The following is a 13,597-nucleotide window of genomic DNA, read 5'->3' as shown; positions in this document are numbered from 1 at the left end:
TTGTTTTTTACCCTAGTGGACTATATAAGCTCCTAGATCAGAGGTCAGCAAATCACACAGTAAATATTTAGGCCCTGGGGATCATATAGTCTCAGCCACAACTATTCAACTCTGCCCAGATAGCACGAAAGCAACCACAGTCAGTCTATAAACGGATGAACATGGCTGTGTTCCATGAAAACTATTTATGGGGACTTAAATTTGAATTTCATATACTTTTTTGTGTCATGAAATATTAGTCTTCTGAGTTCCTTCTACCATTTAAAAACATAAAACCCATTCTTAGCTTGTAGTCAAAACAGCCAGTGGACTTGATTTGTCCATAGTTTACTGACCCTGGTCCTAGAGCCCAGGGATTTGGAGGGTCGTGTATTTACTTTAATCCATGTCTTCCCAGGACCTCAGTCCTGGCAGTCAGTCTACATCCCTAAATGCTGATTGAATGAGAATTCCGTGGCAGCTCTCACAGGTATGCTGGATGACCTGGGGATACTGCTGATTTTCAGAGGAGCCAAAAGTCGCCCTTGCTCCGAGCAAGGGGTGGAAATTCGATCTTTGTCACAGTGGCTGCGAAGAGAGCAGGAGCCTCCCACTTGTGGGTCTTCACAAATGTTTGTGGGAGAGGGAAGAGAGAATTTCTTTTTCCACAGAAAGTGTAGATTTATTCTTTGCAAATAGACCTACAGACGTGATTTGTAATGGGAAACAGATTTCCCCCCTGAAGATAAATGGAATGTCCCCACCTCCCAAACTGAGAAGAGAATTGTTTCCTCTTTACAAAGGGAACAAATTGGATTCTCAAAGGAATAATCAGAGAAGTTTTTAAAATTGTCATAATAAGTAAGATGGTTTCACGAATGATGAAAGGGAGGGCTGCCTTTCTCTGGTCTGGACATGTAGAACCGGTAGAAGAATCACATGGGTCTCTCTCTCTCTCTCTCTCTCTCTCTCTCTCTCTCTCTCTCTCTCTCAATGTTCCCTGTCCCTTGCCCTATCAGTGTCACATGAAGAGAGTGGCTTCTGCCTGAATGGGGTTGATGGGGCCATCCTGGTTCAGTGTCTCACTATACAGACATCATTGTCTTCCTTTCATGCCCTTCTTCTTCAGCACATTGCTGAGCTGGGACCCCGCTCCCCAGGCAAGCTTCCTGACCGCTGCAGATCATTTTGGTCCGTGGGAGAGGGCATTACAGATGGGAGCTTTGCCCACGCAAAGGGATGGTGCTTGAAATGAGCTTGGTGGCCTGGATGGACAAACCACTTGGAATACACTTCCAGGCAGCCAGGAATCAAGGCTCAGGCTTCTGACCTTGGTGCAGGTGAAAAACCATTATGGGTTGAGGGACCAGTGCCATACACCTGGACAAAAGTCAGCATCAGCTGTGCCCTTGGCCAAATGCAGCTGAGCATGGATGCTAAGAGCTGGTATATAAGGAAGAGTGGCTGGGAGAGGAAGAAAGTACAGCCCTTTACTTTGAAGAGCCTTAACTCCCCATGCCTTTGCTGGATATGTGGAGGAGGCTTCCACACTGCGCTTGCCCTCCAGGTGCTCATAAGAAAGTATACAATTAGTTATTTCAATTCTCTGGGAGCTACAGGAACAAAAAGCATGGAGCCATGCCAATCCAGCCTTGCTCTCTGGAATCGTTACCCTGTCGATCGTAGAACATGTGTAAATAAGGAAAGTTACTTAATCTCTCAGGACCTCCATTTCTGTCAATGGAGATAATAATAGTATACACCTCATAGGAATTTTAAGAACTTGAAGGAGATGAGAAGTGCCTGATAAATCATGAGGCCTCAATACATGGCAAAACTGTTTTACTGTTATTGTTCATCATTATTATACTTTCCCGACAGCAATAACTTCCTACAGTTGTATAACTCTTACTTAATTTCTAAAGCCTTTTATCTTATAATACTTCATTTGACCATCTCAGAAAATCTCAGGTTCAGCAAGTGCTATTACCCCATTTTGCAGATGAGAAGAATGGCTCACCCAAACCATGTGATTAGTGAGTCATGGAACTGGCCCTGAGCCTTGGTTGGTGCTGCAGCCTTTGGTCTGGTTGTCATCGACTGTGCCATTCTGCCTTCTCACAGGTGCACGAGGCTGTGTCAGCCTGTGCATAAGACATAAGTTCGATGTATAGGAAGCTTTATCTGCTCTCAAGGAGCTTCTAGTCCAGTTGAAATTCAAAGAACCTGGTCTAGGAAACGGAGAGTCCACATGCAAGTGAAGGCACATTTGCTGTTTCCAACAGAGGCAGGCCAGAAACCGCCTAGCCAGGAGTCTTACATGGCGCCATGAGATGACATCCAGAATTTTCTTATGCTTAACCTGCAAAGACCTGTCTCTGATTTCCTGCATGTCACTCCTGCAAATTCCCTCCATGTGTGAAATGTGCAAAGAAGCCAACTCTGTGGCGGATGGTGAAGCTCCAAGTTGCATCACATCCCCTCCACCACTCCTCCTTCGCAGCAGACCTTAACATTATTCTGTGATTGCTTCGCATCATCCTTCCCAAATGTGCATCAAATTAAAGAGTTATTAGGGCATGGCAGGACATGTTTATGGGGAAGAATTTCCTTTAAAGTCACAGCTCAGCCTGAACTTACTTTATTAGTGTTTATACAAAGTATGTAGTGTGTTCCAACGCAATCCATATTTATGTTCCTGCAACCATTGCATTCCTTGGGCTGCCCCTTCCTGTTTTCTTAAAGTGATTACTGCACCTAGATTAACAGTTAATAGTGTGTGTGCTGTATGGCTGGTCAGGCTTGGAGACCTGCACCTTTCAGAGAATGACAACCACAATGTGTCCTACAAGAAGAATAGATTTTATTTTATTTTAAAAATTCTTACCTGGGGATATGTTTTTATTGATTTTTAGAGATAGAGGAAGGGGGAGAGAGAGTATGCACCTCACCCAGGGATTGGAACCACAACCTAGGTATGTGCCCTGACAACCTAGCTATGTACCCTGACTGGGAATTGAAACTGCAATCTTTTGGTGCACAAGACAATGTTCCAACCAAATGAACCACCCATTCAGGGCCAAATAGCATAGATTTGAAAGTGGTCTGATCAAAGTGGACCAAACGGGGGGCGCTCCATAAGAATAAGGACATGGGGAACAGGCCCCCTTGTTTGTCCACTCACTTCTATCATGGGTATTTTGTGGTTCTAACGAGGAACACTATTTGCCCAGGACAGTTCTAACTTTGCCTGTTTTCCTGATATAATTACTAAAGGCAGTCTTTGATGTGCAAAGCATTGCAGTTTGGATGTTAAATTACATGGTCACTGTAGTTCGAACTGGTGCCCAGATTTACTGGTGTAAATGAAATATGAACATCAACTTTGGATCTGAATCCATGGTCAATGAGGAACAAATGTAACTCCGATAAAACCATCAATAAAAAGCTCAGGTTCAGCCCAGCCGGCGTGGCTCAGTGGTTGAGTGTTGACCAATGAACCAGGAGGTCATGGTTTGAATCCCGGTCAGGACACATGCCTGGGTTGCAGGCTCAACCCCCAATGTGGGGTATGTAGGAGGCAGCCAATCGATGATTCTCTCTCATCATTAATGTTTCTATCTCTCCTTCTCCCTTCCTCTCTGAAATCAATAAAAACATATATTTGAAAAGAAAAAAGCTCAGGTACAGATCATTCAGTCATTCAACAGATATTTATTTATGTCTTTTATGTGCTAGGCAATGTGCTGAACCCTGAGGATTCAAATATAAATAAGATATGGCCCTGATGCCCAAGAGATTGGAGTTTATTATTTTAGCTAAAATTTTTAGTATGTTGCAAAAATTGTGTGATTAGGTCATGTCAGTTGGTCTCTCACTCTTCAGGACTCTGTATTTATTTCTTGAAGTTGATTGCTAAAGTCTCAGGCACTGACACCTGAATGCCTGGATATAGTTGCTCATTGGTCATTATCAGCTTATGACCATACATATGGGTATCAATCTCCCTGTGCTTCCATTTGCTCATTCATGAAATGGGAATAATAATAGCACTGCCCTCACGGGCTGGTGGTGAGGAGTATAAGAGGCACTGAATGTGAAGTGCTTAGCATAGTTTTTAGCACATGGTAAATACCACGTGCACGTTGGCTCTCGCATGGTAATTACTCATTCTGCAGGATGAGTAATTTAGACCCTAATGTGGGCAGGATGCAGGTTCTGTACCTCTGTTGATGAGAACTTAGATGGCATTCTTTAAAAAAAAAAAAAGCATAGTTTAAGGTAATGTTTGTTAATGGGGCTCAAAGCCTATGAGAATTATTCTGGGGAATAATTCAGGGTCAGTGAGATTCTGACCCTGGGGATCAGTCATTATATTTTCCACCTTTTAAAATTGGGGCAGGTAGTTTTCCCAAGGCCATGCTATAAGGTAGAAACAGCACAGAGAAAGATCATGATTGCTTAACTTCTGGGCCTTTCTTTCCCACTCTGCTGTATAGCCATGTTCCATCAGTCAGCACAGACCAGGCTATGCTTCAGGAACAAAGAAACCCAGATACGTCTGTGGCAAAACACAGTAAGCCGTGCAGTTGCTGTGGGCAGTGGTTGTGGTCTGTACTCCACACTGTCACTCCGGAACCCAGGCTTCTTCCGTATGAGGATACCACCTTATCAAGGAACACAAGGAAGGGGAAGAGCGGATTATGCTGTGTGAGATGTTCTATGGTCTTGCCTGGAAAGAAATCAGGCTCATGGTCCCACCTAGATACAAGGGGCACCAGGAAATGTCACCTCGCTGTTTACCAAGGAGGAAAATGAAAGTGTGGTGAACACATAGCCGTGTCCTGTCGTTCTATGCGCCTGACGTTTCTTGTCACATTTCCAAAGGCTGACCCCCGTCTCTTCTGAGGTTTCTGTTTCCTGACTTCCAGGGATTTGAAGAACCATATTTTCATGTGCTCTACATGCAGTGTAGGGAAGGTTTTGAGAACAGGCCTTCTGAGGATTGTTTGGAAAAGCTTGAGATTTCTGTTCATGATAAAGTGGGACAAAAAATGAACTTTTTTGACTGATAGGCATCACCTGGCGGTCATTGCTCAGAAAGGAGTAAGTTGCCATTCTAGAGTCACTTTGTCGTATCCTTTAATCCTCACAGCATCCTAGGACAGTGGTCAGCCAACTGCGGCTCACGAGCCGCATGCGGCTCTTTGGTCCCTTGAGTGTGGCAACGAAGTCTCAATTGCACTGTACGTGCGCACCCGCACGTGGTATTTTGTGGAAGAGCCACACTCAAGGGGCCGCAGTTTGCCGACCACTGTCCTAGGAGGTAGCTACTGTTACACCCATTTTATAGATGAAGAAAGAGAAGCCTGGGTATGGGTTAAGAACCTGCCCCAGATCACACCACTGCTAAGATCTGAGTCCAGGCTCTCTGATTCAGGCCTGCTTTCTTAAACACTGGGCTCTGGGGCAGGGATCTCAGACTGACATGCCTGTAAGGACCAAGGAGGTCCATCAGTTAGGGAAGCAGACCAGGTGGACTGATGGACCACTGAGCACATGCCTTATCCAAAATGGGCAGTTGCTTCTTAGCTCCACTTCACAGTGGCCCCGAATTTTTTGGGAGACAACCCAGGATTCCAGATTTATAAGTTACATTCTCCCAAATTGGCAATTAAGTTACAAATCTTAAACCCATACTGAGAACCAGACTAAACACATCTGCAGGCCAGAATGGGCCTGTGGGCCACCAGTTTGCAAGTTCTACTCTACTGCCTCCAGCAAAGAGGTAGGTATGCCTCAGGCATGCCCTTTCCTGCTGGAGCATGGATGGAATGAGCAAGGCAGGCCAGCAGGGAGCCCTCCTGCAAGAAAGAGCCGTCAAAACAGAGACCCAGCCCAGCCCTCCTCCTTGCAGGGCCCTCACCGCCACCACCTCCAGCCATCCAGGTTGCCCCTCGCTCTGGACCGTTCTCCTCCCTGCAGGTAGCTGTCTGCACAGCGCTGGCTGCAGACTTTTGCAGGTGTAAAATTATATATGCAAGCGTGTTGCCAAGCCAGAAATTTAGCCGAGGGAGGCTTAGTTCCCAAACAACTGAGGTAGTCTGAAGCCAGTTTTTTAAATCAAACTCAGTCATTTCTCTCCCGAATGCGTGTGTTTTTGAACTTGTATGTGGTTATGTAATGGATGAGAATGAAGTGCAGAAGTCAGAGAACAGTCAAACGATGCCTTCTGTTGTGCAAGTTGGGAGAGGTAAAGCATGAGACGGGAGCTCTGTGAGGGTGATCTGATCCGCAGGGACATGCGGCTGCCTGACCTGGTGGACGGCGATTGGACGGTTCTTGAACGCATGCTGTTTCCTCTGCACCCTCACGGAAGATGGATGGCATCAAGCGCTTTGGGCTGGGAGAGGACGCGAGGACAGGAAGACACCCATAGGGCAGGACAGTCTGAGCAGCTTCAAAGAACTGCCCTCGGACTTATCAAGAACATCTCACTTTGGCCAGATTTCCAGAGCCTGGAGTGGCCATAGCTTCAACTGGATCACACATTTTCAACATTTTTTGGTGGGGAGGGAAGGGTGCATGAGTAATACATATTTACTGTGGGAAATACCAACCGCCCCAATAAGCAAAATGCAAAATGTTTTTAAAAAAAACTCTTCGCCCAGCGTCTAGAGAAAACTAATGTACATTTCTCTGAGTGTCTTCAAGGGGCCACCTCCCTTCATCTGAGGTGTCTGGGAGGACAGGAGGGGAGGATAGCCTGTGGTCTTGGCTCCCACAGAGCTGCACACTCCTTTGGGAGATGAGGCACACACACAGGAAGCAGGCAGCAGCACACGTGGTGGAAGGGAATGTGATGAAAGCCCGAAAGGAGTTGTGTGGAGGCTAAATGATGCAGACGTTTAGAGGGTCAGGGAAGGGAGAGATCAGCAGAGGATGGAGAGGCTGCGAAAGCTGCCGGGAGGAGGCTGGGAGGCCTCACAAGGTCTGAAAAGAGGTTGTATCAGTTTCCTGGGGCTGCCATAACCAAGAACCACAAACTGGGTGGCTTCAAACACAGAAACATATTTTGTCATAGTTCTAGAGGCTAAAAGTCTGAAATTGAAGAGACAGTAGGGCCATGTTTGCTCTGAAGTCTGAAGGGAAGGGTGTTTCCTTTGTGTTACCAGCTTCGGGTGGTGGCTCTCAGTCCTCAGCAGTCCCTGGCTTACCGCTGTGTCACTCCAGTCTATACCTCTGCTATTGTGTGGTTCTCCCAGTGTGTCTCTGTTTTTTTCATCTTATGAGGACTTCATTCATGCTGGATTAACGCCCACCCTAATGGCCTTATTTTAACCTGATTACATCTACAAAGGTCCTATTTCCAAGTAGGGTGACATTCACAGGTACCGGGAGTTAGGACTTCACCTTATGGGGGAACACAATTCAACCCATGATATAGTGGTAGGGTCTGGATGGAGAAAGGATGTTGGTAGCTTTCAAAGCCAGCCAATAGCAGGAATATATTTGTTGATGGAGTGCCTAGCATAGTTCCCCGATCTGGTAGGTGCTCAGTAAATGTCTGTGGACCAAAAGAAGAAAATATTAAGTGAAGCAGGCTAAGAACAGCAGTGAGCCCCACCTGCCTGCTGTTGCACGGTGAAAGAAATTGGCAATTGGGGGAAATGAATCTGGTTGTAGGGAGCAGGTCTGATGTCAGGGGAAAGAGGCTGAGGGCTGTTAAATCAGGCATTTCCTGCTGGACCCCTTTTTCCCTTCTGTCCTTTCATTGCTAAAAGCTTGAAGTCTGCCTCAAGGATGCTCCACAGTCTGGGTGCCACCTGACTCTGTGATCCTATTTGGTGACACTTTGCTCCAGTACCTGACTTCCTTTCTGTTGCTCAGATCCTCCAAATGCTTTCTCTACTCAGGACCTTTATGATTCTGTCCTCCACTTGGAAAGTTCTCCCTTCAGCCTTTGCCCTTAGCTAGCTCATTCAAAGTATTACAAAGCTGCAATTGAGTGTTGGTTGGGACTGAGGTCTCATATGAAGGCTCAACCGGGGACAGATCCATTTTCCAGCTCTCGAGATTGTTGACAGAATTTAGTCCTTTGCAGCCTGTTAGACTGAGGTATTTGGGCTCTTGCTGGTCATTCTTAGGTCTTTGTTGGTTGTCTATGGAAGCTTCCCTCAGTTCTTGCCTATGTGCTTCCCTAATGTAGCCACTTGCTTCATCACAGGTAGCAAGGGAGAGTCCCCTAGCAAGACAAGGCATTATAGTCGTGTGTGATGTAATCACAGAAGTGACATCCTACCACCTTTGCTGTATTATATTGATGAGAAGCAAGTCCTACCCACACTCAAGGAGTGGGGATTGCTCAAGGTGGTAATACCAGGAAGGAGGACACCCTAGAATCTGTCTTCCATTCTTACCAGGAGAATAAAAGTTCCCTGAAAGAAACCCTGTATTTGTTCAACACTCTATTCCTAGCTGCCATCACAGTGCCAGGTCCAGAGTAGTGTTTAATAAAGGTGCATGATCAGAAAAAAGAAAGGATAGAAGTGAGGAGGAGAAAGGGAGAGGAAGGAAGGAAAAACAGACGGAAGGAAAGAAGGAATGTCTTGCTTTCCTCTGCAACATCTTCTGGGTTTACAATTGAAGCCCTTTTCTCCACGCTCTGCTAACAGCTTCACTAGGGGATGTTTTTGCTGCTCCCCTTTCCCACATGTGCCACAGCAAAAAAAAAAAAATTGCTGGAATGCCACAGAATGAATCAAAAGAAGGGTATGGATACATATGTGCCAAGATAGGGACAGTGGCCTAGCCTAGAACATTTTTGTTTCATTTTTTCCGATGTTGTTCTAAATTCTTCTTCCTCTTCCACCCCACCCAAGGTGTCAAACAGATGTGAAAATACCACAGAGCTGCAAGTCACAGTGTTGGTTTATGATTTATGATTGGGATGGGGGAAAATAATGCAGGAGATTACCATGGTGATGCCTGTTTATGGAGGCAACATGGCAGATGATGAGGAACATGGCAGAAACCAGACGCTGGCCAACACAGCAAGAAAGCACTTCGGCCTGGAGCTTGCAAAGGGGCTCAGCACTCCCACAGGCCCAGAACTCCCTGGCCAACAGACTAGGAAGTGTGCCGTCTTGGCCATAGTGGGGAGTAGCAAAGCCACTGGGAGTGCCCTGTGCTTTCTTCAAGACATAGGGATGGGGGATTCTGTTCCATTCTATTCTTTTTTTTTTTTTTTTTAGTTAGCTGTTAAACTGATACAGTGGAAAGTACTTAGACACTTAGACGCTAGTAGCAGATGAGCAGCATGATGTGATATAAAGCATGAGCCTGAGTTCACATCCCAGCCTTTGCTGCTTATTGGTTGTGTGATCTCATGGCAACTTGTTTTATTGGTACAATCTTCTAAGTTGGGGTGTAGGTAGGGGAGACTAAGCTTCAGTTTCCTCATGTGAAAAATGGGATAATAATAGAATCTATCACATAGGATTGCTCTCTAGATAAGAGAGAATGAACATAAACTTTTTAGCACAATGCCTGGTGTATAGTTTGGGCCCAGCAAATGTCAACTCTTATTAAGGCTGATCTTCAGTATTTTTATTTGTTGAAGGATGTCTAATACCTACCTTTCAGAGCAGTTGCAAAGAGAAGAAAGAAAAATAGGATGAAGAGCTACTGACTCAAAATTGTTGTACTTGTCAATGTACTAGGCTGCTGTACCCAATAGTTCCAAAATTTCAATGTCTTAAGAGTTATGTCTGAAACATGCCTAAGTCTAATGTGAGTAAATGGGGAGGCAGGGAAGGGAAGGTCTCTGTTCCATGCAGTCATTCAGGGACCTAGGCTCTTTCTCTCTGCTCACCTTGGGCTGGAGTCAGTAGATTCTTGGAGTCCTCCACTGGATCTACTGACTCCAGCCCAAGGTGAACAGGATGTTTTATGGACCAAGGCCTGCAGGCAGCATATATTGCTTCTGCCCATGTAATTGTGAGAACTCAGTTACATAGTTGCCCCTACCTGCAAGGGAAGCTGAGAAATGTCGTCTCTCTGTGTGCACCAGCCAGAGGGAAATGGTTTGGTGGACAACTTGCCTGTCTGCCACAATATTTAATGAATGGCACCTGCTCATTGTGATTACTGTATTACACCAGGGTGATTCCCATGGCATCGCAAGCCCCACTTGGAGGGATGGGCAGCCCTAATTATGCAATCTTACTCCTGAGAGCCTGAGAACAGTGCCAATTCTCACCTCATTCCTAGAATGACATGGGAGCCTTCAGCCCCTGTGAGTTATTGCTGACCATAAAGACACCACTGAGAGTTTCAAGGGTGGCAGGCAAGCCTCAGAAAGGACGTGTGAGAGTCATGTGAATGCAGGTCCATTGTTAATGCTAAATTAAATATTTGGAAGGTGGCTTTCCTTTCTCTTTCATCTTTCACAAAACAAATCATTCCAACACTTAATGGTTTAAGACATAGCACTCATTTTAGTATTCTCTACTGCAGTTTCTGTGGGCAGGAACTCAAGGCCATTTAGCTGGGTGATCTGGCTTTTCATAAGTTCTAGCCAGATGGTAGCTGCAGCTGGAACCGCAAAGGTGTCTGCTCTTACGTGCTTGACCTCTAGGCTAGAAAGATCCAAACAGCCAGGGCTGGAGCAGCTAGGGCTCCTCGGGCATCTCTCTCTCTCATTCCCTCTCCCTCCTTCTCCCTCCCTTCTTCCCTTCCTCCCTCCCTCCTTCCATCTCTACCTCTCTTACTTCCCTGCCTCTCTCCCTTCCATCTCTCTCTCCCTCACCTCCCATGGTCTTCTGGTCTTTTCACATGGCAGCTCAGGGCTCCAATGCAGTTGCTCTGAGAGACACACAGGCAGTCACTTCTTGTCAAAGAAATCATTTGCAGACATGTTTTAAAACTACTTCGCCTCCCCACCCCACATCTAGACACTGTAATGGTTTCCCTATCCAGGATCACTCCAGGTGGGACCATGCCTGCAGATGGTTCAGAACTCATCCTAGGCTGAGCTCTGATTCCCTCAGAGGTGAAAGGTGAAGGCTGAGAAATCTAAGGGTCCATAGGAGCCTGGACTGGGACAATGGGGTTGGGAGAAGGATGGGCACATGAAGTAGTGCAGCCTCTTCTCAGGGGCAATTTAATTAATTCCCATTTTTAGCCAGGCATGTTTGCAATCCAGGCTTCGTATGTCTCACCATTCCAAGGTCTGCACGTAGGAGAGAGTTACAGAAAGAATGGAGGCTCAGAGAATTTAAGTGAATTATTCAAGCTCACAGAACGGGGAGTGGGGGGTGGACAGAGATTTGAACCCTGACCTGTCTCACCTCAAAGCCCATGTGCTCCCTGCCCTTCTCCTTGGCAGTCTGGCAGTATTGTATGGATCAGGGAGGAGAAGCTACCATGGAAATAACCATGGAAATAGGTGTCATAGAAATGCTTCGAGGGAGAGGCAGTGTGAGGGGCCACTTGTGGTGCTCCCTTCCTATCAACCACAAAAATGCCCCCTCTTCACCTGGAGGAAGATAGCATGCAAACCAAGTCTCTTGAGGATCCCAAGATTCATCTCTAAGCACAGAGTTTGGGTGGGGCAGTCAGCTGCTCTGGGTGCACTGAAATTTCAGAGTGGAGGTGGGGGTATTCAATTCAACTAATTATAGTAACAATAGCTGCCATAATTGAGTATTTAACAAGTGTCAGATAAGTGCTATGCATGCATCATCTCATTTAATCCTCCTAAAAACTGTTGAGGTCAAGGTTGTCACCCTCATTTGGCATATGGAGAAACTGAGCCTCAGAGATGCAGTGAACTGCCTTTAGGTCACTCATTATGTGGCAAGGTGAGAATTCACACTCAGGGCTGCTTGCCTCTGAAGCTCTGCCTCCCAGACACTGACTATGTTCCCACGGCAGCCCCACGGTCCCCATCACAACCCATCCCCAAGTCCTCAGCATCTCAGCAGCACACTGTGTCCCCCTTCACATAATAAAAATTAATTGAAGAATATTGGTGCCACAGCCACTGGCATTAGCTGCTGAGATACCATGCTGTGTCCCGTAATGAAACCCTTAGTTGCATTGTCATATTCACAGTTGTAAAGGCCCCCAAACAACCTTCCCAGTTGTGATGGGTGGTGAGAAAAATACTCAGGGCGATTATGAGCATGCACCGATCCCTGTTTGCATGCTGGTCCCTAATCTTTGCGTGAGCAACACTTTTCTATTTCCCTGTGCAGTTCTTGTTCTTCCTTCACCAGCACTCACCTTAGTCTGAGGAGTCTACATACTGCCCTTCTCCACTGTAGGCGAGTTAAGAAACAACTTTGCTATTTTAGATCGTGGAACAGTGGATGGAGTGGGGAGTTCCCAGGTGAGGTTCCTCAAGGATCCACTTCATGTTTCTTTCAGTATTATTTTTATATCAGGAGAGTAATCCCTTCCCAAACTTGGTTTTTCCTCCTGCAAAGTGCGAGAATCTGAAAATTGTTTCCTCATTCTTTTTATGCAACTGCAGATCTCACAAGTCTCACTGAGGTCCAACTGCAGGGTGACAACCTCAGGACCTGACTGGGAAAACCAAGGAAGTGCAGTGGTCCCTCCTTATCCACAGGGCATATGTTCCAGGCCCCCACGAGTGCCTGAAACCATGGAGTACTGAACCCTCTGTGTACTTTTTTTTCCTGTACCTCATACCTTTTCACTCAAAGGAAGCACTTTACGGCTTTTCTTGGCATATCCAAATTGCCAGCATCATATTTGTGCTTTGGGGGCCATGAGTAAGTAGAATAAGGGTCACAAGCCCTGTGATTCCATGGCAGTCAAACTGAGTTGGCTGCTGAGTGACTAATGGGCCAGTAGCATTCACACTGCACAAAGGGATGATTCACATCCTGGGCAGAAAGGAGTGGGAAGGCGTGACATTCCATCACACTACTCAGAGTGGTGCACAATTTAAAACTTATGCATTGTTTATTTCTGGAATTTTCCATTTACTATTTTCTTATCGCAGTTAACCATGGGCCACTGTAACTGCAGAAAGTGATGCTGGGAAAAGGGGGGACTATTGTAGAGAACATGTAGCTAGGAACCCATCACTGGAAAATGTCCTTTTAGCTACAAAGCAGAGCAAGATCGTTTACATGTACCTTGTTGAAGCTCAAACTTGGCCAAAGCCCCGGAAAGTTTCTCATAAGGAAGGCATGGAAAATAGAAATTAATTGTTCAGCATTCATTATTAAGAATTGGAATGCTATTTATGGTCCTTTTTTGAGTCCAGTCTTCTTATATAGTTTTAGTGAACACATTTATACAGGTTTATTCTTGACTTTGTTTTTCCCTAATCCTGGTTTTCTAACCTCATGGTACTCCCTTCTCCCCAACAAGGCCACCTTAATGCTTTCAGTTCTCCTATAATAAATCCTTCTCTTTGGGACCATTTTTAGGATCTTAAGCCTACAAACTGAGGCAGGATTAATCCATGTAGCTGTTGTTACCTAATGTAGGAAATTAACAAAGTTACCTTGGCTCTGTGCCAAGCACACAATCTACCTCATTGGGCTATGCTGTTAAATGAGATATGGTCTTTGTCCTTGGG

At 45.8% G+C, this 13,597-nt stretch overlaps 1 protein-coding gene across 1 annotated transcript in view; it reads left to right on the top strand.

Annotated features, from left to right (window-relative positions):
* Positions 1 to 13,597, top strand: part of SLIT3 (slit guidance ligand 3) — a 530,647-nt gene that overhangs the window by 28,232 nt on the left and 488,818 nt on the right. The gene's annotated exons all lie outside the window — the stretch shown is intronic.

The sequence above is a fragment of the Myotis daubentonii genome, chromosome 5, assembly GCF_963259705.1.
Source record: "Myotis daubentonii chromosome 5, mMyoDau2.1, whole genome shotgun sequence".
NCBI lineage: Eukaryota > Metazoa > Chordata > Mammalia > Chiroptera > Vespertilionidae > Myotis > Myotis daubentonii.
The sequence above is the reverse complement of the archived record's forward strand: the minus strand, read 5'-3'. Positions and strand labels throughout refer to the sequence as shown.